At 40.0% G+C, this 26,425-nt stretch overlaps 1 non-coding gene across 1 annotated transcript; it reads right to left on the bottom strand.

The window, feature by feature from the left end:
- Nucleotides 1-24,159: 24,159 nt before the first annotated feature.
- LOC115900161 lies at nucleotides 24,160-24,221 on the bottom strand. The gene has a single exon (XR_004059831.1). It is a non-coding gene; the product is annotated as a U7 small nuclear RNA (small nuclear RNA).
- Between the last annotated feature and the right edge of the window lie 2,204 nt (nucleotides 24,222-26,425).

Here is a 26,425-nt window from a genome sequence, read left to right as displayed (position 1 = left end):
TGGCCATGATTAATATTGATCCAGGGTGGCCATTTGTCTCTTATCATTATTCATGGCCTTTTTAGCCCCACAGATATTTTTACTTTAATAGTATACAGTTGTATAATAGACAAATATTTCCATATTTTTCTTAGTTGCCATATCAGAAAACCCTTCCCCAGAAAGGATATATGGTTTTATATACATATTCATATATAGTTCTTCCAGTATTTATAAATGTATTATTTATTATTTAATCCTTAACCCATCTCTATAATGTTGATTTATTGGTTTAAGACAGCATTTGCTGAATCAGATGAAGAAAATAAGCTTTTTTTTTTTTTTTTTTTTTTTTTTTTTTGTGGAAAGTGCTTATCAGGAAACACTAAAAAAAAAAAAAAATTATAAAACTCAAACCTTCACTGAACCCTCAGTTAGGTAAATAAAAAAGTAATTACACCTATAAAAGCAACTTTGGGGATATTTGAATATGAAGTAGTTATCCCACTTTTGTAGGATTATTGTTTATGTTTCTTAGGTGTGGTAATAGTACTGTGGTTTTGATGGATAAGCCTTTGTTCTTAGGACATGCAGGCTAAAATACTTGGAGGTAAAGTGTCACTATGTCTGAAACTTAATTCCAAATGATTCAGCAAACAGAAAATGCAGATATCCAACTCACAGCAGATATCCAAAGTATATGAAGCAAAAACAGTCAAATTGAGAAAAGATACAGAAAATTGAATAACTATAGTCAGAGACTTTAATGCGCCAATTCCAATAATGGGAGGCACAACCAGACAGAAGATTAACAAGGGAATAGAAGACTTGAGTAATACTATTTGTGTAGTGTTGTATAGTTTGTGAAAACTGGACCTAACAGACACCTGTAGAACACTTTACTCAACAACACAATACACATCCTTCTCAAGCACATCTGGATCATTCTCTAGCACAAAACATACACTAGGTCATAAAACAAGCCAAAATACATTTAAAAGGCTTAACATCCTTTGAAGTATAGTCTCTGGCCACAATATAATAAAATTAGAAATCAATAACAGAAGGAAATTTGGAAAATTCACAGATATGTGGAAATTAAACAACATACTCCTAAATCATGAGTGAGTCAAATAAATCTCAAGGAAAACTAGAAAATACTTTGAGATGAATGAACACAAAAATGCAACATACCAAAATTTATGGAATGCAGCAAAGCAATCAAACTCTTCCAAAAAGTAGAAGAGAAAGAAGTGCTTCTTAATTATTCTGTGAAGCCAGCATTACCTTCATATCAAAACCAGAGAAAAACTTAAAAAAAACTACGGACCAATATTCCTTATGTATACAGATGTAAATGTTTTCAACAAAATGACAACAAACTGAATCTAGCAACATATAAAAAGGATTATACTTTATGACCAAGTGTTATTTATCTGAGCCATGCAAGTTTGGTTCAACATATGAACGTCAATAGATACAATATATCACATTGATACAATAAGTACCAAAAAACATGTGATCCTCTTAACAGATGTCAAAGAAGCATTGGACCAAATTCAGCACCCTCTCATGATTAAAAATACTCCATAGACTAAGAAAAGATGGGGACATCTATAATTTAGTAAAGGGCATCTACAAAAAACTCATAGCTAACAACATATTTAATGGTGAAACATTGAAATAGTTATCCTTAAGATCAGCAACAAGGCAAGGATGTCTGCTCTTGCCACTTTTATTCAATATTGTACTGGAGGTTCCAGTTAGGGAAATTAAGCAACAAAAAGGAGAAAAAGGCATCCAGATTAGAAAGAAAGAAGTGAAAATATCTCTATTCACAGTGACATAATCTTATATACAGAAAATCCTAAGGTATCCTCTCCCAACCCTGCCACACACAGAAGCAAACTATTAAACTAGTAAATGAATTCAGCAAGGATGTAGATATAAGAGCAATATATAAAAAAGGTTTATTTCTATACCCTAGCAATATCTAAAAATAAAAATAAGAAAATAATCTCACTTGTAATAACACCAAGTAGAAAACCTAATTAGGAAGAAATTTAACAAAGGCAGTATAAATTTTGTACGTTGAAAAGCAACAAAACATCATTGAAAGAAAGTAAAGATCTAAATAAATGAAGACATCTTGTGCGCATGGATTGGAAGGCTTAGTATTGTTAAGATGTCAACATTCCACAGATATACAGTTTCAAAATAGTCTCTATAAAAATTCCAGCAGCCTTTTTTGCAGAAATTGGCAAGCTGATCTTAAAATTCATATGGAAATTCAAGAGACCCAGAATAGCTAAAACAATCTTGAAGAGGGGGAATAAATTTGGAGGACTCATACACACTAATTTCAAAACTTACTACAGGGCAACAGTAATCAAGATAGTATGTTGCTAGTATAAGGATAGACATATAGACCAGAAGTGAGAATCTAGAAATAGACTCTTACATATTTGATCAATTGACTTTTCACAAGAGTGTCCAAATAATTCAATAGGGAAAGAATAGCATTTTCAATAAATGGTGCTGGGACAACTGGATATTCACCTGCAAAAGTGCAAAGTTGGACTCTTTGCAACGTATACAAAGATTAACTAAAAAAAATTGACTTATGCAAAGAATTCATGACTAGTACATCAGAAATGCAAGCAACAAAACCGAAAATAGACAAATGTGACTTAATTGAACTAAAGAGCTTCTGCACAGCAAAAGAAATAATAGGCCAGGGGCAGTGGCTCACGTCTATAATCCCCGCACTTTGGGAGGCCAAGGCGGGCGGATCACTTGAGGTCAGGAGTTCGAGACCAGCCTGGACAATGTGGCAGAACCCCATCTCTACTAAAAATGCAAAAATTAGCTTCGCATGGTGGCGGGAGCCTGTAATTCCAGCTTGGGAGGCTGAGACATGAGAATCACTTGAGCCTGGGAGGTGGAGGTTTCAGTGAGCTGAGATCACACCATTGCACTCTAGCCTGGGTGACAAAGACTCTGTCTCAGAAAAAAAAAAATCAACAGAATGAACAGACAATCTGCAGAATGTGAAAAAATATTTGCAAACCACACCTCTGACAAGGGACTAAAATCCAGAATCTACTCGGAACTGAACAACTCAATAACAACAACAACAAAACCTTCCACAAATAACCTCATTACAAAGTGGACCAAGGGGGCAAGCATAACCCTGAGCCTGTTGTGAGAAGTCCCAGGCCCCTTGCTGGTGTGCGAAATACCAAATTTCAAGCACAAGTCACAGATCCAGGATCTGATTGAGATACACTATCACAATTACAGGAAGAAAAAAAGCTGGCAACAATGTCTCCAGATGCTGCTGAGCTTGTAGGACTTAACAGGACTGTTCACCAGGCCACCCAGAGGCCACAACCCTATCCCTGTCCTGAGGGAGAGGTCCTGCAGCGGACCCTGGGCCAGCACTGGGACGATCATGTCTCCTCAGACCCCACTTCCCAGCAGCAGTGTGCGGCCTCTGCTGACTCTGAACCAGGTCCTGAATTTAAATGACAATTTGAACTTGGATCCGTATTACACTTCAGAGACACGGAAGTATCACAGTTGCATATACTCATGATTCCTTTCCTTCTCCAAACCCAATTTCATGAAAATAGAATGTGAAATTTAAAAAAAAAAGTGGGCAAAGGGCATGAACAGACATTTTTCAAAAGAAGACATACAAATAGCCAACAAGCACATGAAAAAAAAAAATACTCATCACTAATCATCAGAGAAATGCAAATTCAAACCACAATGAAATATCTCACACCAGTCAGAATGGCTATGATGAAAAAGTAAAAAAATAACAGATGTTGGCAAGGATGCAGGGGAAAGGGAAGCCTTATGCACTGTTGGTGGGAATGTAAATGAGTTCAACCTCTATGGAAAATAGTATGGATATTTCTCAAAGAATTAAAATCAGAACTACCATTTGATCCGGCAATCACACTACTGGGTATCTACCCAAAGGAAAAGAAATCATTTTATCAAAAAGACACCTTTCATTTGTATGTTTATCACAGCACTATTCACAAGAGCAAAGACATAGAATCCACCTAAGTGTCCATCAGTGGATGAGTGGATGAAGAAATGCTTCCACATAGTATACTAGATGTGGTATACTATTCAGTGGTATACTAAATAGTGGAATACTATTCAGCCTTAAACAATGAACTCGACTGGGTGTGGTAGCTCACGTCTGTAATCCCAGCACTTTGGGAGGCCGAGGTGGGCGGATCACGAGGTCAGGAGATCGAGACCATTCTGGCTAACACGGTGAAACCCCGTCTATACTAAAAATACAAAAAAATTGGTCAGGCGTGGTGGCGGGCTCCTGTAGTCCCAGCTACTTGGGAGACTGAGGCAGGAGAATGGCGTGAACCTGGGTGGTGGAGCTTGCAGTGAGCCGAGATCACACCACTGCACTCCAGCCTGGGTGACAGAGTGAGACTGTCTCAAAAAAAAAAAAAAAAAAAAAAAAAAAAAAAAAAAAAAAAAAAAAGAACTCATGACTTTTGCAGTAACATGCACGGAACTAGAGGTCTATCTTAGGTGAAGTAACTCAGAAACAGAAAGTCAAGTACTGCATGTTCTCACTTATAAGTGGGAGCTAAAAAATGTGTATATATGGACATAGAGTGTGGAATAATAGATACTGGAGACTCAGAAAGGTGAGGAGGAAGGGAAGTTAAGAGATGAGAAATGACTTAATGGATATAATGTACATCATTCCGGCAATGGTTACAGTAAAAGCCCAGACTTTGCCACCATGCAGTATGTCCATATAACACAACTGCACTTGTACATCCTACGTTTAGATTTTAAAAGTCAACTCAAAGTGAAATGTAAACATAAATATAAAAATTACAACTAGGCTGGGCGCGGTGGCTCACGCCTGTAATCCCAGCACTTTGGGAGACCAAGGCAGGCGAATCATGAAGTCAGGAGTTCGAGACCAGCCTGGCCAATGTGGTGAAACCCCGTCTCTACTAAAAATACAAAAATTCGGCTGGGTGCGGTGGCTCACGCCTGTAATCCCAGCACTTTGGGAGGCCGAGGCGGGCAGATCACAAGGTCAGGAGATTGAGACCACGATGAAACCTCGTCTCTACTAAAAATACAAAAAACATTAGCCGGGCGCGGTGGCGGGCGCCTGTAGTCCCAGCTACTCAGGAGGCTGAGGCAGGAGAATGGCATGATCCCGGGAGGCGGAGCTTGCAGTGAGCCCAGATCGCGCCATTGCACTCCAGCCTGGGCGACAGAGCGAGACTCCGTCTCAAAAAAAAAAAAAAAAAAAAAAAAAAAAAAAAAAAAAAAAAAAAAAAAAAAATACAAAAATTAGCAGCGTTGTGGCACATGCCTGTAGTCCCAGCTACTTTGGAGGCTGAGGCAGAAGAATCGCTTGAACCCAGGAGGCGGAGGTTGCAGTGAGCTGAGATTGCACCACTGCACTCCAGCAGCCTGGGCGACAGAGCGAGACTCTGTAAAAAAAAAAAAAAAAAAAAAAAAAAAAAAAAAAAAAAAATTCAAAACTACAAAACTCTTGGGAGAGAGCGTTGTAGTAAATATTCCTGAACAGCGGTTAGGCAAAGTCTTCTAAGCTATAACACCAAATAAAAAAGTGGCCCAAAAAAGTAATAATAATAAATTAGATTTCCTTAAAAAGAAAACTTTTTCTGCTTCAGAAGACACTATCAAGAAAATGAAACGACAATCCACAGTATAAGAGAAAGTATTTGCAAATCATATAACCAATAAGGGACTTGTATCCAGAATATAAAAAACCTCAAAACTAAATAATATAAGATAACCCAAGTAAAAATGGACCAAGTATTTGAATAAACATTTCTTCAAAGAAGATACATATATATAAATGATCAATAAGTACATAAAAAAGCTTGGCATCATTACTCATTAAGGAAATGAAAATAAAAAATAAAAAACACATGCTACTGCTTCACACCCACTGTGATGGCTGTATAATAAAAAAGATGGCCAATAACAATTGTGGGAGAGAATGCAAAGAAATTGGAACCCTTATACATTGCTGGTTGAAATGGAAAAATGCAGCCACTTTGGAAAACTCTTTGACTATTCCTCAAAACATTACAAATAGAGTTACATGTGACCTAGCAATGTCAATGTTGGATATATATCCAAGAGAATTGAAAACATGTGTTCCCACAAAAACTTGTACATGAATGTTCATAGCAGCATTATTCATAATAGCCCAAAAGTGGAAACAACCAAAATTTCCATCTACTAGTGAATGAATAAACAAAAGGTGGTATATGCATATGGTGGATTTCCCCTTTCACTCAAAAGCTATTTCAGGATATTATTAAACTTAAATTTTAAAATTAATTTCCTTTGCATTATGCTAAGAGACTGATAAGGCCTGTTGAATTTGTGATTTCTTAAAATTATTTTCTGACAAACTATTAAATTATAATAAATATTTCAGGCACATTATAAAAGAGGGCAGGTGGTTTTGAAGCATACATAATTTTATAAGTATTTATTAAATAAAATATGTTACATCAACCATCCCCAACCTTTTTGGTACCACGGACAGGTTTCATAAAAGGCAATTTTTCCATGGATGGGGGTTGGGGGATGGTTTCAGGATGAAACTGTTTCACCTCAGATCATCAGGCATTAGATTCTCATAAGGAACTCACAGCCTAGATCCCTTGCATGCACAGTTCACACGGTTTGCTCCGATGAGAATCTAATGCTGCTGCTGATCTGACAGGAGGCGGAGCTCAGGCGGTAATGCTCACTCACCACCCCCGCCACCTCCTGCTGTGTGGCCCAGTTCCTAACAGGACATGAACAGGTACTGGTCTGTGGCCTGGGGATTGGGGACCCCCGAATTATGTTACTCATTTATGTATTACTGATTTTGCCTTCCAAAGAGTAAACTGTGTTAAAACTTCCCACTACATTTAGGTTCTGTAATTTTCTTCTTGTCTTTCTGTTGTGTTTTACTCTCTATATATTTATCTAGTGTTTATGAATAAAATTACACAACTCAGACTACAGCACAGCTTTATCAATAAAGTGGAGATTTTTGCCCTACTTTTTGTTTTCTACCTTAAGTTATACCTTGTCAGATATTAATTCCTGCTTTCTTTTTATTTTAATTTCTTGGTATATCTTTGCTTATCTTTTTGCTTTCAGTATTTTTGCTTATTTTGGTTTGAGTATGTTTTATAACCTACATAGACTGTGTGTGTATATGGTTGTGAGTGCAAGGGTGTGTATTTAACCAGCTTGAGAACCACTGTCTTTTAATAGTGAAGTTTAAGAAGTTCTACTCATTTTCATTATTATTATTGTTATGTATTTTACGTAATATATTATATGTAATACATATTTTTATATTTCATTGTGTCTGTATATGGTGGCTCACGCCTGAAGCCCTAGCACTTTGGGAGGCTGAGGTGGGGAGGATTACTTGAGCCCAGGATTTCAAGATCAGCTTTGGCAACGTAAGATTTCCATCTCTACAAAAAGTTTAAAAATTAACCAGGTGTTGTGGCTCACGCCGGTAGTCCCAGCTACATGGGAGGCTGAAGCGGGAGGATAGCTTGATCCCAGGAGGTCAAGGTTGCAGTGAGCTGTGTTCATGCCACTGCTCTCCAGCCTAGGCAACAGAGTAAGACCCTGTCTCAAAAAAACTAATCAAACCAAACCAAACAAAACTTCACTGTTGTTTTTCTGTTTTGTAATTGCTAGACTATGTTTCGTTTTATTGATGTCTTCTTCAATAATGTTCAAAATTATCAGCTACATTCTCAGTTTTTCAATTGAATAAATCAGAAAAAATGGATATATACAATAGGATAAACATAAAAACCTTATGCACATTGAATAATATCTTAAATAAGGACAAAAAGACTGAGAAAATATTTGCAACAAACATGATATATATTCACAATACAATCCACAATATAAAAGAAGTCATGAACATCCATAAGAAAAAAATGGGTATAGCAGTCAAAACTATATTTGGCTATGAGAACCATCAAAACAAACATAGTGGCTTAACAGATGAAAGGAAGGACTGTTTCCCTTGGGTAACAAGAAGTCCCATGGGGAGATACATTGACTCCAAATATCACCAGTGTCCCAGGTTCTGTAAATCTTTAGGTTCATGCATTCTTAGTATGTAGTTTTTATCTTTTCGGTTTCAAAATGACGGCTGCATCTCCTGGCAGCTCAAGTGGAAAGAAGACGGAAATTGGAGAGGAATGCACCAGAAGACTTATTTCTCATATCAATAAGGGGGTGGGGGTAGAACACTAAAATTTAGAGTTCACTGTCTCTACGGTGGAGTCAAGTAAGGGAGAAACATGTTGCAAATGGAGATTGATTTGGCCAAAGTACAGTGTCTTCTACATAGAGAACTGAAATAGAAATTCACAAAATAAGAAATTAAAAATTAAAAAATAAAAAATCATACCAAAATAACAAACCACCAAATAGTAATCAAAGCAATTTATGAAAAACTCTTTGGCAGGATTAGAAAAGTTCTTACCTCTTTGGCCTGTCCATTTTAAGTCCAGGACCCAATCCTCAGAAAATAATTTAAAACACAGACAAAATGTACCTTCTAGACTATTTATCACAGTGTTTTGTTGTTGTTTGTTTTAACTTTATTATGTAACCTATACATTTGTTTACACCAGGCAGCTTCTTTTAGGTTGCAAGGAACAGATACATCTTGAGGTTGCCTCAGTTTATGGTTTATGTTGTAAGAACATATGAAAGCAGGAACAGAATAAAATAGTGTCATCAGTTCAAGCCGAGGAACGGGACACACAGGTCTCCCTGAGCCCAGCTATTCTGAGAAGCAGCAGCTCTATCAGTCCTTTATCTTGTTCTTTAAGAGTGGACATTTGTGGCTCTCGACACAGTGGTCTGCCCTTATGACTCAGCCTCTCTTTGCTTCCGTTTCCTCTACTTCCACTTCTCTTTCCACAAAGTTTCTAGCTCAGAGTTGCTAGATCAATTACTAGTTCTCTGTAACACTGGTCTCAGCTGACTCTCACTGAGCCTGCTGATATGTCTCTGATCCTTAGGCACTCTGATTCAGGGGCTTTGGGAAGCCAACATTATACTGAGATTGAAATTATATGTGGACCACACAGAACTGCTCACAAAAGTGTTTATTTCTTAAGTTTTTGTTTTGTTTTGTTTTTAGACAGTGTCTTATTCTGTCGCCCAGGCGAGAGTTCAGTGGCATGATCATAGCTCATTGCAGCCTCAAACTCCTGGGCTCCAGCTATCCTCTCACCTCAATCTCCTGAGTAGTTGGGAGTACAAGTGTACAACACTATGCCTGGCTAATTTTGTAAATTTTTGTAGAGACAGGGTTTTGCTATGTTGCCCAGGCTAGTCTCAAGCTCCTGGCCTCAAGCAATCCTCCCACCTCATGCTTCCAAAGTGCTAGCTGGGATTACAGGCATGAGGCACCACACCCTCCATAATCCTTAAGTATTATGCTCTTGAAATTAATATTTTAGGCTAAATCTACTAGAATGATGCATTAATTTTATAATTTTATTTCAATTCTTAAATGAGGTGTGCTAACTATAAAGCACTTGGGAAATACAAAAAAATATACAAAACAGTAAACTCACCCACAGTCTCACAGTCCAAAGGTAACCATTATTAATATTTTGGTGTTTTTCCTGGGGCCCTTTTATCTGTGGTAATTTTTTTCTTTTTCTCTTTAATTTGAAGAAGAAAAAACCTTGTTATTTGTATCATCAAAAGTTAGAGAGTATATGTGACCAGAAATAAAAATGAACTAATTACACAACATATTTTGGGTGATGTACAGCATGTGAGACCAAATATGAACAAAGATGGGATACCAAATGCTATTAATGTCTTTCTATTTAAAATTAAATTTCAGGCTGGGCGTGGTGGCTCATGCCTGTAATCCGAGCACGCTGGGAGGCCGAGGCAGGCAGATCACTTGAGGTCAGGCATACGAGACCAGCCTAGCCAATGTGGTGAAACTCCGTCTCTACTAATAAAGCACAAAAATTAGCTGGGTGTGGTGGCACGCGCCTGTAATCCCAGCTACTTGGGAGGTTGAGGCAGGAGAATCGCTTCAACCCAGGAGGCAGAGGTTGCAGTGAGCCCAGGTCGTGCCACTGTACTCCAGCCTGGGCAACAGAGTGAGAGTTGGTCTCAATAAAATAAAATAAAATAAAATAAAATAAAATAAAATAAAATAAAAAATACCTCAGAAATTCAGTTCCATTCATTTGCAATTGTTTCTACATAAGCTGATCTGAAACTTACCCTTAATTATGTATTAAACAATTTGCCAGGTGAATTCATAGCATAAACAAAATGACTAGGGGCATGTTTGACTTATGTGAGGGCTTTTAAGGATTTTAAAACACAGCACCCCTGTTTCTATACTCATTAATTATTAGTTTTCAAACAAGATCCAGCACATTCAGGGTGGTATGGCCATAGACAGTAACTAGTTTCCAATGAGTCTCATCCATTCATTAAAGTTTGTCATCCCATAGAGCAATGAAAAGAGAAGAAAATAGGTTTACATTCTGAGACATGCTTCATCATCTAAAACCAAAACATGCAATCTAGTGTTTACTTTTCTTAATGGCCCAAATAGTGTCTATAGTTACTAAGTAACTATTTTCTTAGTGAAAACAAACCAATGGGCCAGGTGCAGTGGCTCACGTCTCTAATCCCAGCACTTTGGGTGGCCGAGGCGGGTGGATCACGAGGTCAGGAGATCGAGACCATCCTGGCTAACACGGTGAAACCCATCTCTATTAAAAATACAAAAAAAAAAAAAAAATTAGCTGGGCATGGTGGGGGGTGCCTGTAGTTCCAGCTACTCGGGAGGCTGAGGCAGGAGAATGGGATGAACCCGGGAGACTGAGGTTGCAGTGAGCTGAGTTTGCACCACTGCACTCCAACCTGGGCGACAGAGCAAGACTCCGTCTGAAAAAAGAAGGAAAAAGAAACAAACCAGTGAATCTTGGAAGCCACATTGAAGATGAAGAATATAACTCAAAATTGAAGGCTTTTCCCCTTTATTTTAAGAAGCATTCCTTGACTCCCAACCATGTTTTACATTCCTTGACCATATTTCTTTCTTTTTTTTTTTTTTTTGAGACAGAGTCTTGCTCTGTCGCCCAGGCTGGAGAGCAGTGGCGCGATCTCGGCTCACTGCAAGCTCCGCCTCCCGGGTTCACGCCATTCTCCTGCCTCAGCCTCCCGAGTAGCTGGGACTACAGGTGCCCACCACCACGCCGTGCTAACTTTTTTTGTATTTTTAGTATAGACGGGGTTTCACCCCGTGTTAGCCAGGATGGTCTTGATCTCCTGACCTCGTGATCCGCCCTCTTATTTTGGTTTCTTGGTAAGTCTTTCTTAGGAGATTTTAAAGCTCTATTATTATGATATCTTTACTTTCTAGCATAATATTTAGTCCCTAATATTTTCTCAATGAATATGTGTTGGCTGAGGGAATGCACCAACACAGTTTAATGAATACATTAAATGTGTTAGGTTTTTAAACATTGAGACCATGCTCTTTCATTTTCAACTTCTTCATGGCTTGCTGTTCACCTTAGATGAGATGATGATTAACCTAATGATTACATAAAGTCACTAAATTAGGTGAAGCAAAACGTAAGACATATTTCAATGGGAAGATAAAATCATCCTCAAGAAAACCACAGAGGTAGGCTGGGCACTGTGACTCACACAGTGCTGTAATCCTGGCACTTTGGGAGGCCAAGGTGGAAGGATTGCTTGAGGCCAGCAGTTTGAGACCAGGCTGGGCAACATGGCCGGACTCTGTCTCTAGGAAACATTGAAAAACCTAACTGGGTGTAGTGGCACACACCTGTAGTCACGGCTACTCAGGAGGCTGAGGTGGGAGGATCACTTGAGCCCAGGAGTTTGAGGTTACAGTGGGTAATGATTGAGCCACTGCATTCCAGCTTGGGTGACCAAGCAGAATGCCCCCCCCACCCCCTCCAAAAGAAAGAAAACCATAGAGGTAGATCTATAGGGTGTAAATAGACTATACAATGTAAAAGCTGTGTACAGGCATTAAACAAAAACCACAGTATCAATATTAATGGTAGAAATAAATATGTTTGGCCATAAGCTAATCTATTTTAAAATCTTCTGTAAGACAGATGTATCTTTAATTAGAATCATTTTCAATGATTTTCATCATTTCCAAGTAGTAAAGTCCTTTTAAAGTCAAGAATATAGATTTTTAACAAGGATCTAATGCCTGCTAAATATTCTTAAATTCTCTTTTCCTTAAATTCTCAATCCCTTTTATACTTCTTATTTAGCACTTTTCATGATTATCAGTCAGTAGAAGACAGGGTGTTTGTGTCTTCCCACAAAAGAATGAACAGATGGAGGAAAAGCACCAATTTTTTTTACTTGTGTGGTACCAATTTATCTCCTATCTCAATATATTTCTCATAAAAGGAGCATAGTAATTTTAATTGAACCAAAATAATCTCAACTCTGCAGGGACTCATTGTCAGAGAGGAAACTGATCTTCTATCTGCTTTATGTTCTACAACCTTCTGGGCTTCTACGGATGCTCACTTCATCTCTTTTTAAATAAAGGGCAGACTATTTGAGATGATTTTACAGTGAGAAATGAAAAAAGTTAAGCGCTACGAGTGAGAAACCAGGAGTCTAAGTCCTCTCTCTGACATTGACTATCTGTGTGACCCTGAATAAGGCACGTAACCTCTCTGGTCTTGTTTCTTCATCTGTTAAAACTATTTGAATTGGTTGACATTTACCATTCTTTCCAGGACTTTTTATGATATTCAATCAATTATCTGTCTTCTCCAACTCGTCTTTGCTCTTCTTGCTTATCTCATGGAAACATGTTATTCCCACCTTCTCCCACACTCAACTACTGTTTTCCTTAGGAGAGACCTTGAGTACTGTGAAATTTCCTCAGAGAAATGTTAAGCAAGTCACTCAAATTCTCTAGGCTGCAGTTTCTTCATATGTGAAAGAATAGATCACAAGCTCGCCAGCCACAGAGCTCAGCATCAGATCCTTACAGGGGACCGGTGACCAGGTGAGCAAGGGTCATCACTCTAGAGAGAAGCTGATGCCAACCAGCATAGGTCAAGGACCATCGTAAGACTAGAGGCTTCTCACCCCTTTTCCCAAAGCTACATTATGACTGGGAAATTTCTAAAAGATTATTTAAATTATTAGAGCAAACTAAACTCTGAATCAGATTCCTGCTCTGCCACCTCCATTGATCATGTGCCTAGAAAGGGAAGCAGAATAGGCAACTTTACATTAAATTACCATGTTTCCTCTAGAGTGGTAACTGTGATTCAAGACATGTGACTTTGTTTGTGGATTATCTTTAGCAAGCTGACCCTCACCTGGAAAATTCACTTTGTGACTCTTAAACCAAAAGGTTGCTTATCGCCCCTTCCTGTTTAATGGAGTTCATGGAGACCCAGACCTTCCAAACATGCCAGTCCTGCTCTCTCCTGTGCCTGCATAGTGATTTAGATATCATTTTTGCCTGTGCAGACTGTCCTGACGCTTCTGCCTCTGCAGGAAAGACAAAAACACACAACTTCCCAACAATCATATTCCTAGATCTTTACCTAAGTAAACTGAAATCTCACATTCACAAAACAACCTGTATGCAAATGTTTATAGCAATTTGATTCATCATCTCCAAAACCTAGAAGCAACCAAAATGTCTTTCCACAGATGAGTGGATAAAATAATTGTGGTAATTTTTGTTTTGCTTTGTTTTGAGATAGGGTCTCACTTTTTTGCCCAGGCTGGAGTGTAGTGGCATGATCATAGCTCACTGCAGCTTCAAACTCCTGGGCTCAAGCAATGCTTTCATCTCAGCCTTCAGAGTAGTAGCTGGGACTACAGGTGTGCACCACCATGCTTGGCTAATGTTTAAAAACGATTTTTTTTTTTATGGAGATAGGGTCTCCTATGTTGCCCAGGCTGGTCTCAAGCTCCTGGGTTCAAGCGATCCTCCTACCTGGCCTCCTAAAGAGTTGGAATTACAGGCATGAGCCACAATTCCTGGCCATGGTACATTCATATAATGGAGTACTATTCTGCTGTTAAAAAAGAAGAAGAAGAAGAAGAAGAAGAAGAAGAAGAAGAAGAAGAAGAAGAAGAAGAAGAAGAAGAAGAAGAAGCAGCAGCAGCAGCAGCAGCTATTGATTCACACAATTATGTGGGTGAGTCTTAAATGAATTTTGCTAATTGAAAGGAGCCAGACTCCAAAGGGTGCACACATTGTATAAATCCATTCATATGACATTTTAGAAGCAGCTACACTCTGGGGATGGAAAACAGATGCCAGGGAGTGGTGGTAGTAGGAAGAGGGTAGATTAATTGTACATTAACTGCAGAGATAATTAATGGGTGGAGTTTTTAGGGTAACAGAACTGTTCTGGGCTGGGTGTGGTGGCACACACCTATAATCCCAGCACGTTGAGAGGCTGAGGTGGGAAGATCGCTTGAGCCAGGAGTTCAAGACCAACCTGGGAAACATAGCAAGATCCCATGTTTACAAAAAGTAAAAAAATTAGCTGGGCATGTGTGCACACACCTGTCGTCCCAGTTACTCAGGAGTTTGAAGTAAAATGATTGCTTGAGCCCAGGAGTTTGAGACTGCAGTGAGCTATCATCGCAGCACTGCATTCCGACCTGAGTGGCAGAGAAATATTCTGTCTCCAAAAGGGAGGGATGAGTGGGGGTAGTCGGGAGTGGGTAGGAACAATTCTGTATGATACTGAGTTGGGATAAATGGCTCTGCGTTTGTCAAAAATCCATAGAACTGTACATCACGAAGATGGGACTCTAATGTATACAATTAAAAAAATATCAACCAGGATGGTGGGAACTACAGACTTTCACGAATGAATGTAACCGTGCACATAACATCCCTGAAGGGGTTGGGAAAAGGAGCAAACCAAAGTAACCTTGCAGGTGCTGCTTTGACTTACAATTGTAAGGCTAAAGGCCAAAGGAACTGGACACAAGCACTGTGTTCCAACTGGCAAGTTAGTTTCTCATCAGGTTGGGGCGGGGGCGGAGGGAATGTTACCAATGCTGAAACAGCTTTACATGCACCGTAAGTAATAATGGACAAATAAGTAAATAAAAGTGGATCGTGGCGTCAGATTTTTCACTGTTGGAGAGAGAAGTTATAGATATGCACAGGCAGAAGGCTAGAAGGAGCCCTGTGATACTGGATTAGATTCAGTATGAACTCATATTTAACCATATATATAAAACTCATAATAGATATGTGCACATACATGGGTTAATATATACGGCTCCTATCTGTGCCCTCTGAGAGGGCCTAGTACAGGGTTACAGCTAATCTAGGGCTGCCAGATCAAACATAGGGTGCATAAGTAAACTGTGCATAAATTGTTTATCTGAAATCTGAATTTCAGATAAACAATAAGTAAACACACACACACACAGACACATACACACACAGACACTTAAGCCTATAAAGGAGTAAAATATATTTGCAAGGGTATACAAGAAAATTGTAGCTGAGTGGCCAGGGCAATGAGATGGGAGGAAGATTTACTTTTCACTATATACGCTTGGACCATAGGTTTCTTATTCACAAAATAAACAACTTTACAACAATTAAGCAAGTAAAACCGTGTAGTTAACTCAAGAAATAAAAGTATTTTCTACGAATTAGAATAAAAAAGGGCTACCTGGTTAACTTTTAAAAATTCCACTGCTTTGTAGTGAAATCACTTATACATTATATAATTCACAGAAGCTCCAGACAGAGGCTATCTTTTTCCTCCATAAGCGAGTCTTCTCTGCCTTTCTGCAGACCAGGTGGGAGTCACAGGCAAGTGTGACATCTCCTTCCTGGACCCCTTCTTCCGTGGTGTTGGGGGAAGGACAGCTGCACATCTGGGAGAGGAGACAGGAGGAAGACGCGCTCTCCAGAATCACGGCTGCTTCTCACTTTAATCAAAGTCTCCTGCTAAGTTGGAGAAGTGAGACTGTTGTTCTCTGCTGTTGACACACGGAAACTCTTTAATTAAACTCAGCCTGGCTACCTGGGCTAACCCTCTCCAGGCCAGCGCCAAGGCAACATGCTCTAAATGATGAAGAGGAACCTTTTAAAAACTTTTTAATAGAGGAGATAATTAGTGTGTGCAATTCATTGTTACAGAATCTCCCAGAGACAAGGTAACTTATTACAGCTCTTTTTAAAAAAAAAAAAAAAAAAAAAAGGCTTTCAGTTTTATTCTGGATAAGAATGGCGTCCCTGTGACACTGCGAGACAGGGCGAAGCTTCCCAGGTCTCTTGAGGCATACGGTAATTGTCAGAAAGGATTGCTGAGGTCAAGAAGAAATTTCTTCCCACCCAGTAAGGGCAAAAGGTAGACGAGAAACACTGTGGGAGGAGGGAAAGTCTGTCTTCTGCAGCATTGCACTGTACCGATTGTGCTGAGCCAGAGATAGTATATCAGAAAGAAAGTAAATAGTGCAATGAGACTGCTCTTTGGTTCAGCCTTTGCCAGAATACAAGGACCTGCCCAGGCTTTGTCACAGGCTGTGCTAACAAACCCAGCCTTGATTTTGTTCACAGAACTGAAAGAGGCTGGGGTGTCGTTAGGGAAACGGAGTTGAATAGCCCTGCACTCTCTGCTACCTGCAGATCAGCAGACATGGAGCAGGGACAGAGCTTTCTTCCTACCTAGAAGGAATCTGCACTTTCCTCATGAGAGTCTTCTGTTCAAAGGACAATACCCTCAGTTTGATGTGAAAGTGATAGGGCTGGTGAGTAGAGCTCATCATTGTTTACTGCTACCTGGTTTCCTGAGCTGCAGAAGTCATGATGAAAGATGTCAACTTTATGAAGCCTTAGGGGACATTTTAGATATCCTTTTCCAATTCACGCCTCTTCTCTTTACTCTCTTCGGTAAACAAAGAGCTTCCAGACCAAGCCATCAGGACTAGCTGCCTTGATAAGGATCGGCTGGAGCCAGTCACATCCTACACTAGTTTGTGGGCAAGAAGAAAAGCACTTAAAGAAAACCCCCAACCTATGTGGCTCAGTGGCTTCACTATCTGTACTACCTCTTTTTAAGAAAACAGGTGTTTGGCACTGTGGTGAGCTTCAACCTAAGTTCCTAAACAAGCTTACTTTCCCTGGTTTGAGTTGGGGAAGATGGCGTTATCCCTGGTAATTTTTTTTGCCCTTTCTTGTGTTGCTATTTGTCAGTGCTTGTATATGATTTTTCTTTCATTTGCTAGGGATTAGGGAAGTTACGTAGGGTTGCACTATTGATAGCAAGTGATTCTGCTTCTGTGCAGTCTCCTACCAGATTCTTTGTTGCTGAATGAAAAAGGAATAATAATCGTGATGAGGAGGAAGACAAGGAAAACAACTCTTAAAAAGATGGAGAAAAATTGTCGCATAGCTTCATGATAGCTCACCTGTGAGGGGGTGCTACCTTCTGTGCTAAGGCTTAGGTAATCGTACCCTTTACCACTGTGTGTTGGCAAGAATTGCACTTGAAATCAAGAGACCCCAGAAGGCTGAGGAGGGAAGGTTGCTTGGGCCCAGTAGTTCGAGGCTGCAGTAAGCTATGATCACGCTACTGCACTCTAGCCTCGACAGGCGACAAAGAGAGATCTGTCTCTAAAAAACAAAATAAAGCAAAATAAATCAACAGATCCAGATTTTGAATTCTGTCTTTGCCACCTGTATTATTAACACCAGTTACTTAACATCTCTAAGATTGTTTCATCATCTATAAAATGACATTAAAAATGACTATTGACAAAGATGGTTGAGAAATAAAGGAATTAAAATTCCTGCCAAAACACCATTTTCTCAGTGTTTGTTGAATCTGGATAATATTGTGATATATGAATTGCATCAGAGCGTCATCATTCATCATCATCATCATCATCCTTCATCATTTCTTAAGAATCTAGATTTGTTTTAGCAAATGTAGCGTGCTTCCCAAAGACAGTTTCTGACAACTTAGGGTTGGCAGTGGAAGGGAATATCCCACAGAGGTGCTGAAGTCAGTTTGCAAAGAGTTTCCAAATATTCAGCAGGAAGCTTAACTGGTAAAAGAAAAGGATTATTCAAGGAGCACCCAGCGTGCCACTCATTCTATGTGTGACTTGTATATACTTATTAAAGAATCAGTTATACTGCAGTGTTTGATGTGTTCAATAAATGTTAACATAATTTGCTAACATATTAAAATGGCACAAAGCGATAGTTTTTCTACCTACTTACCGCTTGAGAGGTTTTTTTCCTTCTCATCCATTTTGGCCAATTTCATAGAAATTTTATTCTCAAATTCTAAAAAGCTATTTCTCTCCATATCCTTGAATGCCTTTGACAGAAATGACTGGGATCCCCTTTCTCTCAGAACAATGTTCATTACATATATTTGGTTAAAAATATGTGGAACTTTTAAAATAAGTTTTACTTCAGATAACACAGAAAATCACACAGGGTCTGCATACTTCATGCTAAAGAGCCTTGGGATTTAGTGAAGAGGAGAACAGAAAATGTCTCTGACTTTGGCTTTGGTCTCACTTCCTCTGATCACTGATTTCCTAGCCCACGTGTCTAGGCTAGGACACCATTGTCTGAGAGAGACAACTTCTCTTGTTGTTCCTACAGACTATCCTTGTTGCACAAAGCACGGGATAATCTCTCACTTGGGCTTTTTGGCTTCCTGCTTCAGCACCATCTCTCCCTGAAATGCGATGTGTGGACATGGATTCACGGGTTCCATCTAGCGGCCACTACTCAAATAATTCGAAAGTCAAGAACATTTTATAGATGACATTGACCTCACCTTTGCTTTGACGTATGGGGAAGCTTAGATCTAAAGAGGTGAAATGAAGCATCGTAGGCACATGGCTAGTCAGTGGTAGAACTGGGGCCATGATCAGCCTCCTGACTCCAGCCCAGTTTCTCAGCCACAACAAGGTTTTTTTCACAACCTTGATATTCTTCCTCCTACAAAATACTTAACTCTCCAGGGACTTAAACATCTTGATTCAACTCTGATATGAAAACAAGCAGAAAACATAACAATTGAAATAACTATAGCAATAAAAATATTGTAGATTTCCATTGTATGTATTGTAACAATAAGATTCAAATGAATGAAAGATATAGCAGATTTCAGTATAGGGGGAGTTAATGGAGGAAGATGGAATTCCATTATCTTCTTGAATATGAAGGAGTAGATAAGTTGGAGGAAGTTCCTGGGATAGGTCATTTAAGAAATGTGGAAAAGCATGAAAAAAATGTCTTCATGTGATGAAGAGGTTAGTTATATTCCCTAGGCAAATATTAGGAATTAAAAAACAATTCTTTCATGTTATTTAACCTATGAATAGATTTTTAAAGTGTACCACATAGTAAATTTTGACCTACTTTTAAACCAAAGAGGCCACTGACACAATCAAGATAATGAACACGGCTGGGCGTGGTGGCTCACGCCTGTAATCCCAGTGCTTTGGGAGTCATAAATGGGAGGATTTCCTTGAGACCAGGAGCTCAAGACCAGCCCCAGGCAACATAGTGAGACCTTGTCTCCATCCAAAGGAAAAAAAAAAAAAATGCCAGGCGTGGTAGCCTGAGCCTGCAGTCCCTCCCAGTTCCTCAGCAGGAATATCCCGTGGGCCCTGGAGTTTGAGGCTGCAGTGAGCTATGAGCTGAGTGACATAGCATGACCCGGTCTCTAAAAAAGAAAAAAAATAAAAGGATATTCATATCCTCTCTGCCAAGTTCCCTTGTTGTGTCCCCTTTGTAATCCTGACTCCTCTTCCCTCTGGCCCGTCCCCACTCAGACAACCAGTGACCTGCTTTCCATCTCTGCTAATGCGTTTGCATTTTCTAGGATATTTATACTTTTTTTTTCATTTTGAAACAATTTCAAATGTATGAAAAAGTTGCAGGAGTAGCAGAAGAGCTTCCATACACCTTTCATCTGGATTCCCCAATTCTTAACATTTTATCACGTTTGTCTTATTCTATCTACACATTTATACGTATTATTGCTCTTATTTTTTTCTGAACCAACTGAGAGCAGTTGCAAATATGATGCGCCATGAGCTTTTACTACCTTGGCATGTATTTCCCTAAAATGAGGACATTTATATAACCAGAGTGCATCCATCAAGATCGGGACATTATGCGGGATGTGGTGGCTCATGCCTGTAATTCCAACTACTTGAGAGGCTGAGAGGAGAATCACTTGAACCCAGGAGGTGGAGGTTGCAGTGAGCCGGGATTGTACCACTGCACTCCAGCCTGGATGACAGAGACTCTGTTTAAAAAAAAAAAAAAAAAGGAAAAAGCAATGAAAAAGATCAGGAACTTAACATTGATGTAATACAGCCACAATCCATAGACTCCATTCAGATTTCATCAATTTTCCAATACGTTCTTTATAATTCCACAATCCAACTCAGGATCATGTGTTGTATTGAGTCATGATATCTCTGTTAGTCTCCCTTAATCAGGAACATTTTCTCATTCTTTCCTTGTTTTTCACAACCTGGATGTTTTTAAAGAGAACAGACTAATTACTTTGTAGAATGTCCCTCAGTTTGGGTTTGTCTGATGTTTCCTCATTGTCAGATTTGGGTAGTGCATTTTTGGCAGGACTTTCATGGAAATGATGTTGTGTTTTCTCAGTTTGTTAGGAGTAACTTAATATGGATTTATCCTGTTTATAGATAACATTATATTTTATCACTCAATTAAGATGATATTGGCTAGGTCTCTATACCATAGAGCTAACTAGGAAGTAATTTGTATTTCTAAACTAATACGCACGTACTCAATATTTTGGGGGAGATACTTTGAGACTGTACCCATTTCCTCATCAAATTTTCACCTGCTAGTTTTTTCATCCAATGATGATTCTATCTAAATTAATTATAACTATAATGGTTGCAAAATAATAATTTTCTGGCTGTGTGTGGTGGCTCATGCCTGTTATCCCAGCACTTTGGGAGGCCGAGGTGGATTGTATGAGCCCAGGAGTTGAGACCAGCCTGGGCGACATGATGAAACCTCGTTTCTACAAAAAATACAAAAACAGCCGTGTGGTGGCACGTGCCTGAAGTCCCAGCTACTCGGGAGGCTGAGGTGGGAGAAATGATTGAGCACGGCAGGTTGAGGCTGCAATGAACTGTGATTGCGCCACTGCACTGCAACCTGGGTGACAGAGCAAGACCTGTCTCAGAATAGTAATAATAACAATTTTCTAATTCCATCATTACATTTACATTAATTAGTTGGCATTCTACTATAAATTAGAGCTCTCTCTTCTCTCTCATATTTATTTATTCATGTATTATATAAGTATGGATTCGTGAGATTTGACTTTTCAATGGACTCTAATCAGTTACTATCATTTTTTATTTTGATGCACAAAATGTCCCAGATGTGGACAACTGGAACCCCATGAAGCTGGCTCCTGTGTCCTTTAGACATGTCCTCATAACTATCTGAGTGCTTCCTTACTTTCAATACCATAGAGTTCCAGCTCATCTTGTTCTTTCCCTGCCCCAGCCCCGGAAGCAGACATTTCTCCAAGGAGCCCTGGTTCCTTTTAGTGGAAAAAGGTATTTAGAAACAGATCTAAATGCTAGGATGCTCACTGCAACTGGGGTGTCATTGCTCCTGGACTAGGAAATATAACACATTCATACATTTCTGCCTCTCAATTTACCTATCTATCCCTTTCTATCTGTCATCTGTCACACTCCTATCTTTAAAATCCATAATTTGAGACCTATGCCTTCAATTCCAATCTAATATCACAATTTCACCTTCGCGTATTTATAACTCCTTTCTTCAACAGTGAGAAGTTGCATTCCCACTCTCCTTGATATGTTGACTCATTCACTTGATCTTCCTGCATGTAAGGAATTTCCCATCTGGGCCAGCCTTGTCCCCTTAGCCCCAGTGCCACCCATCACACCACTGGAGTGTTCCAACTCCAGAAGAAGGGAAGGCGAAATAGGAAATTATTTTTGCTCTTCTCTTTCCCCATTCCTTATGTGTATGTTATTATTTTTCCTTTTGGATATTGCTCACATCCATTTCCTCCTCTCCAGCTTTACTTCTGTGACTAGAATTCAGGCTTGAACAGATGTTGTTGCTTCTGGTTTTGTTCCTGGTAATCTGTCCTGCACATAGCCACCCAGATGATCTTTCACAACAAGAATATGACTATCTTATTTGTCTTTAAAGTCTCCAGTGGCTCCTCATTTTCTACAAGGTTAAGTAAGCTCTCTAACTTACCATGACCTGGCCTCTGTCCATACCTCCATTCTCATATTCATGCCTTCCTTCCTTGAACCATCAGTAGAAGTGAATTTTTGTAGTTGCCTGCATATACCACGTTCCATCACCACCATTTCAGCATGATGCTCCCTTGATTTGTGAACCTCTTTCCTCAGTGCACCCTTAGAAACCCTGCTCAGGTGTCACTGTATCTAAGAAGCTTTTCTTGACACCACTTCTCAACCATTAGTTGTTAATTATCCATACTAATTCGATTTCTTGTATATAGTTTTATTATTGCCTATGTCACTCTCCACTGTATTTGTTTACATGTCTGTCTCCTCTACTAGGTAACCAATTCAGAGGACAGGAATTGACTTATTTGCCATTATAGTTTTAGTATCTAGCACAGTGTCTGCCATGTGTTATACACTTAATAAATACTTACTGAGGCCGGGCGCGGTGGCTCATGCCTCTAATCCTGGCTCACTTTAGGAGGCCGAGGTGGGTGGATCACGAGGTCAGGAGTTCGAGACCAGCCTGGTCAATATGGTGAAACCCTGTCTTTACTAAGAAAAATATAAAAATTAGCTGGGCATGGTGGCACGCGCCTGTAATCCTGGCTACTCAGGAGGCTAAGGCAGGAGAATCACTTGAACCTGGGAGGCGGAGGTGCAGTGAGCTGAGATCGCGCCACAGCACTCCAGTGTGGGCGACAGAGCAAGACTCTGTCTGAAACAAAACAAAACAAAACAAAACAAAAAACAACAAAAACTTATTGAACTGAAACATATATGTATGTGTCTCTGTGTATTTCGTTTTCTTTTTCTCTTCTTTTTGCCTTGGAAGACTGCGGAGAAACATCTGACAAAGGAGCTATTTTAAGATCCCCGGTTTGTGATCATTTATTATGGCAGCCACAGCAAATAAATACAGTATCAAGCTTATCAGAATCCACTTGCATCATGCTTGCTAATATCCCCATTGTCAAAGTCAGTCACAAGGCTAAGCCTGCTGTCACCATGAGAGGGGACTATACAAGGGTGTGCATTCTGAGAGGTGTGGTTCATTGGAGAAATCAAAGTAACAGTGTGCAGTGAGATTTATTAGATGATTTCATGTATCATAATAAAAGACATCGAATTTCTGAAGAGGGATTTCGAATGTGGTAAAATAAGTCAGTGGGAACCCAACACAGTGCCTTGAAAAGAGAGTTACCTTGGGTCAAGTACAATGATTGGCACGCTCCCACTCTCTTTGCTCCCACTTTCACCCCACTGCAAACTCCGAATATCTGAGACAGGTCTCCGTTAATTTAGAAAGTTTATTTTGTGAAGGTTGAGGGTGTGCGCCCATGACACAGCCTCAGGAGGTCTTGACCACATGTGCCCAGGGTGGACAGATCACAGCCTCTGGTTTTATATATTTTAGAAAAACATGAGACATCAATCAACATATGTAAGATGAACATTGGTTCGGTCCAGAAAGGAGGGACCACTCAAAGTGAGGAGGGGGTTTCCAGGTCTTAGGTAGGTAACAAATAGTTACACTCTTTCACATCACCGACCAGGCCTGCCCTGCTCACCAAAAAATTCATATACTTGGTCATCATTTCCTACATTCTCACACAGAAGAGAGCACTCAAAAAAATAGTTTTGAGAATCATTTGCTAATGATTTAATACTATTATAAGGGAAAAAAAAGACTTTTCTTTTAAATGAGTGCTTAAAGACAATTGGAAGCCCTCCTGAAGTTTAGGGGTGAATGGTTTATTATTTTTTATATTTGGGGGCAAGGGCTTTCCAGTGAAGACTGGAAAACCAGCCAGACCAATTCTAAAAGAGCTGTAACACTGGGTGGATGCTGAAGAAGCACATAGTGTTAGTAAGGTGTGGGTCAGATATGGCTTTAGAGAATGTAGCAACTGAAAGCCCAGATGGGAAGCTCCGTAGGCAGCTGGATAAGCTAATATTTCTAAATAATATGTTCAGATATCCAGACTGAATACAATTGCAACCTTCTCCACGAGCCAGCAGTGAGTTCTGAAGTTACAGAAGTGTGATGAATTGCGGTCAGTATGGGTTCTACCTTCAATACGGAGTCAGTCAGTGACCTTAAAATACCTGCCCAGCTGAATTTTCTTAGAGCGCTTCATCTACTGTGGGCACTTTTACTCCCAATTCCAGATGATGGCTTTTAGTCTGTGGGGCCGCTTTAAGAGGCAAAAACCTGATCGGAACTACTAAAAGGCTGTGAAGGTACTGCTGTGTGGACAGGCAGGGCGGGGTGCTCAAGGCTTTCCAATGCTCCTGCAATGGATCCTCCCTATCCAGCCTACAACCTGGCAGCCCAGCGGCCAGCTGTTCTCTGCAGCTTTCTACTATCATGGACGAAGGAAACGGTGGTGGGTGGCTTCTGGTTTCTGACTGGGGGAGTAGAACGTGATGCTGCATGGATCAAATGCAGAAGCTTTTAAGTCATTTGAGAAACTGCATCTGAAGGCAAGTGGATTTTAGCAGTAGCAGCAGCAGACCCCAGAAAAATTCGAAGAAGCATTAGTTCGTGCACTGTTAATGCTGTTGTCTCATGAATGCTTTCCTAATGAAGGATGACAGCAGGCGGCTGTTTGCCAAAGGTGTTGAGTGGCAGGGGGAGGAAGGGAAGGAAGCTGTGCAGTGTGTACTGCTTGCTTATCAGGAATCATGTCATTTCCTGTGTAAGGGGGCTGTGTGGTCTCCAGGGGCACTGGGAAGCCTTGGATGGCACCATTTCAACTTCTTCTTGCTCGTCATTTGAGAAGCGCTCATTAGTGAATGCTAGCCTTATTCATTTCATTATACATTTACTGTGTACATACTGTGTTCTGAGCTCTGTGTTTAATCTTAGCAGTCTCATAAAGAGGAGTAAGGACACTTTTGTCTTGAAAATGCTCATAGTCTCACATGTGCTTGGGATCAGGGTTGCTGGAAAACCTACTAAGCACACTAAGCAGCACACGGGAAACTAGAAAAGCAGAGGAACAAAGTTTTGGGGTTTTTGGGAGAGGGGGGTGAAGAATGACATATTTTATTCCAAAAGCATAAAATCTTTAATAGTGGAAACTATGAATGATACCGTTTAATTTTCAGGAGACCAAAATATATATATATATTTTTTGTATTTTTAGTAGAGACGGGGTTTCACCATGTTAGCCAGGATGGTCTCGATCTCCTGACCTCGTGATCCGCCCGTCTCGGCCTCCCAAAGTGCTGGGATTACAGGCTTGAGCCACCGCGCCCGGCCGAGACCAAAATATTTTAAGATTTATAGGTTTTAATCTGGCCCTGGAGTGAGGGCAGAAAATAAGTACACGAACAGCTCTAATACAAGACTGAATGTGATGCAGACCATAAGAGAACACCAAAGTACCAATGAATTGGGAGACAGAAGAACCACAATGTCTTTATAAAGTGGTATTTGAAGTGGACTTCGATGAATAGATAGGCAAGGTTGGAGTGCAGGATCACTAAATCCATTCAAACCTTCTCACATTGACTTTTTATGGTGTGGGGGTGGGTGGGATGGGCAAGGGTTCTCCATGCAAAGGGACTGTCTCGGGAACAGACAGTCACGGTGGGAGGACTAAGCTTTCCAGTGTGCCTGGAGAAAAAGGCACATGTGAGGTCATGGATCTCAGGGCCTAGGCTAGTCTAGTTTGGCTGTAGTAGGAAGCGTTCCTTGCTCTGCTCAGACCCAGGCACTGCTTCAAACCAGAAAGTCTGGAGAGTGGGTTCCTCCCTCCCCTAATGGGGCAGTTTGCCCAAGGACAAAGTCCAGGCTTGCTCCTCTGTATCAGACTCTGCTCTGGGTAGAGCAAAACCACCATATGCTTTCTTGTTTGATGTGCTGCGTGCTCAGCTGAGCTATCTGTGCCCCTACACTGCTTCTGTGTACTTAGAGTCAACCTTTAGAGGATGATATTTGAACATTCTGCATGGAGCTTCCTCTGTAAAGTACAATGAGTTTGTGACTGACCAGAACTACAGACATTCCCTTTTGTGTGTGAGCTGCATGGCCAAT

Source organism: Rhinopithecus roxellana, chromosome 10, assembly GCF_007565055.1.
Source record: "Rhinopithecus roxellana isolate Shanxi Qingling chromosome 10, ASM756505v1, whole genome shotgun sequence".
Taxonomy (NCBI): Eukaryota; Metazoa; Chordata; class Mammalia; order Primates; family Cercopithecidae; genus Rhinopithecus; species Rhinopithecus roxellana.
The sequence above is the reverse complement of the archived record's forward strand: the minus strand, read 5'-3'. Positions and strand labels throughout refer to the sequence as shown.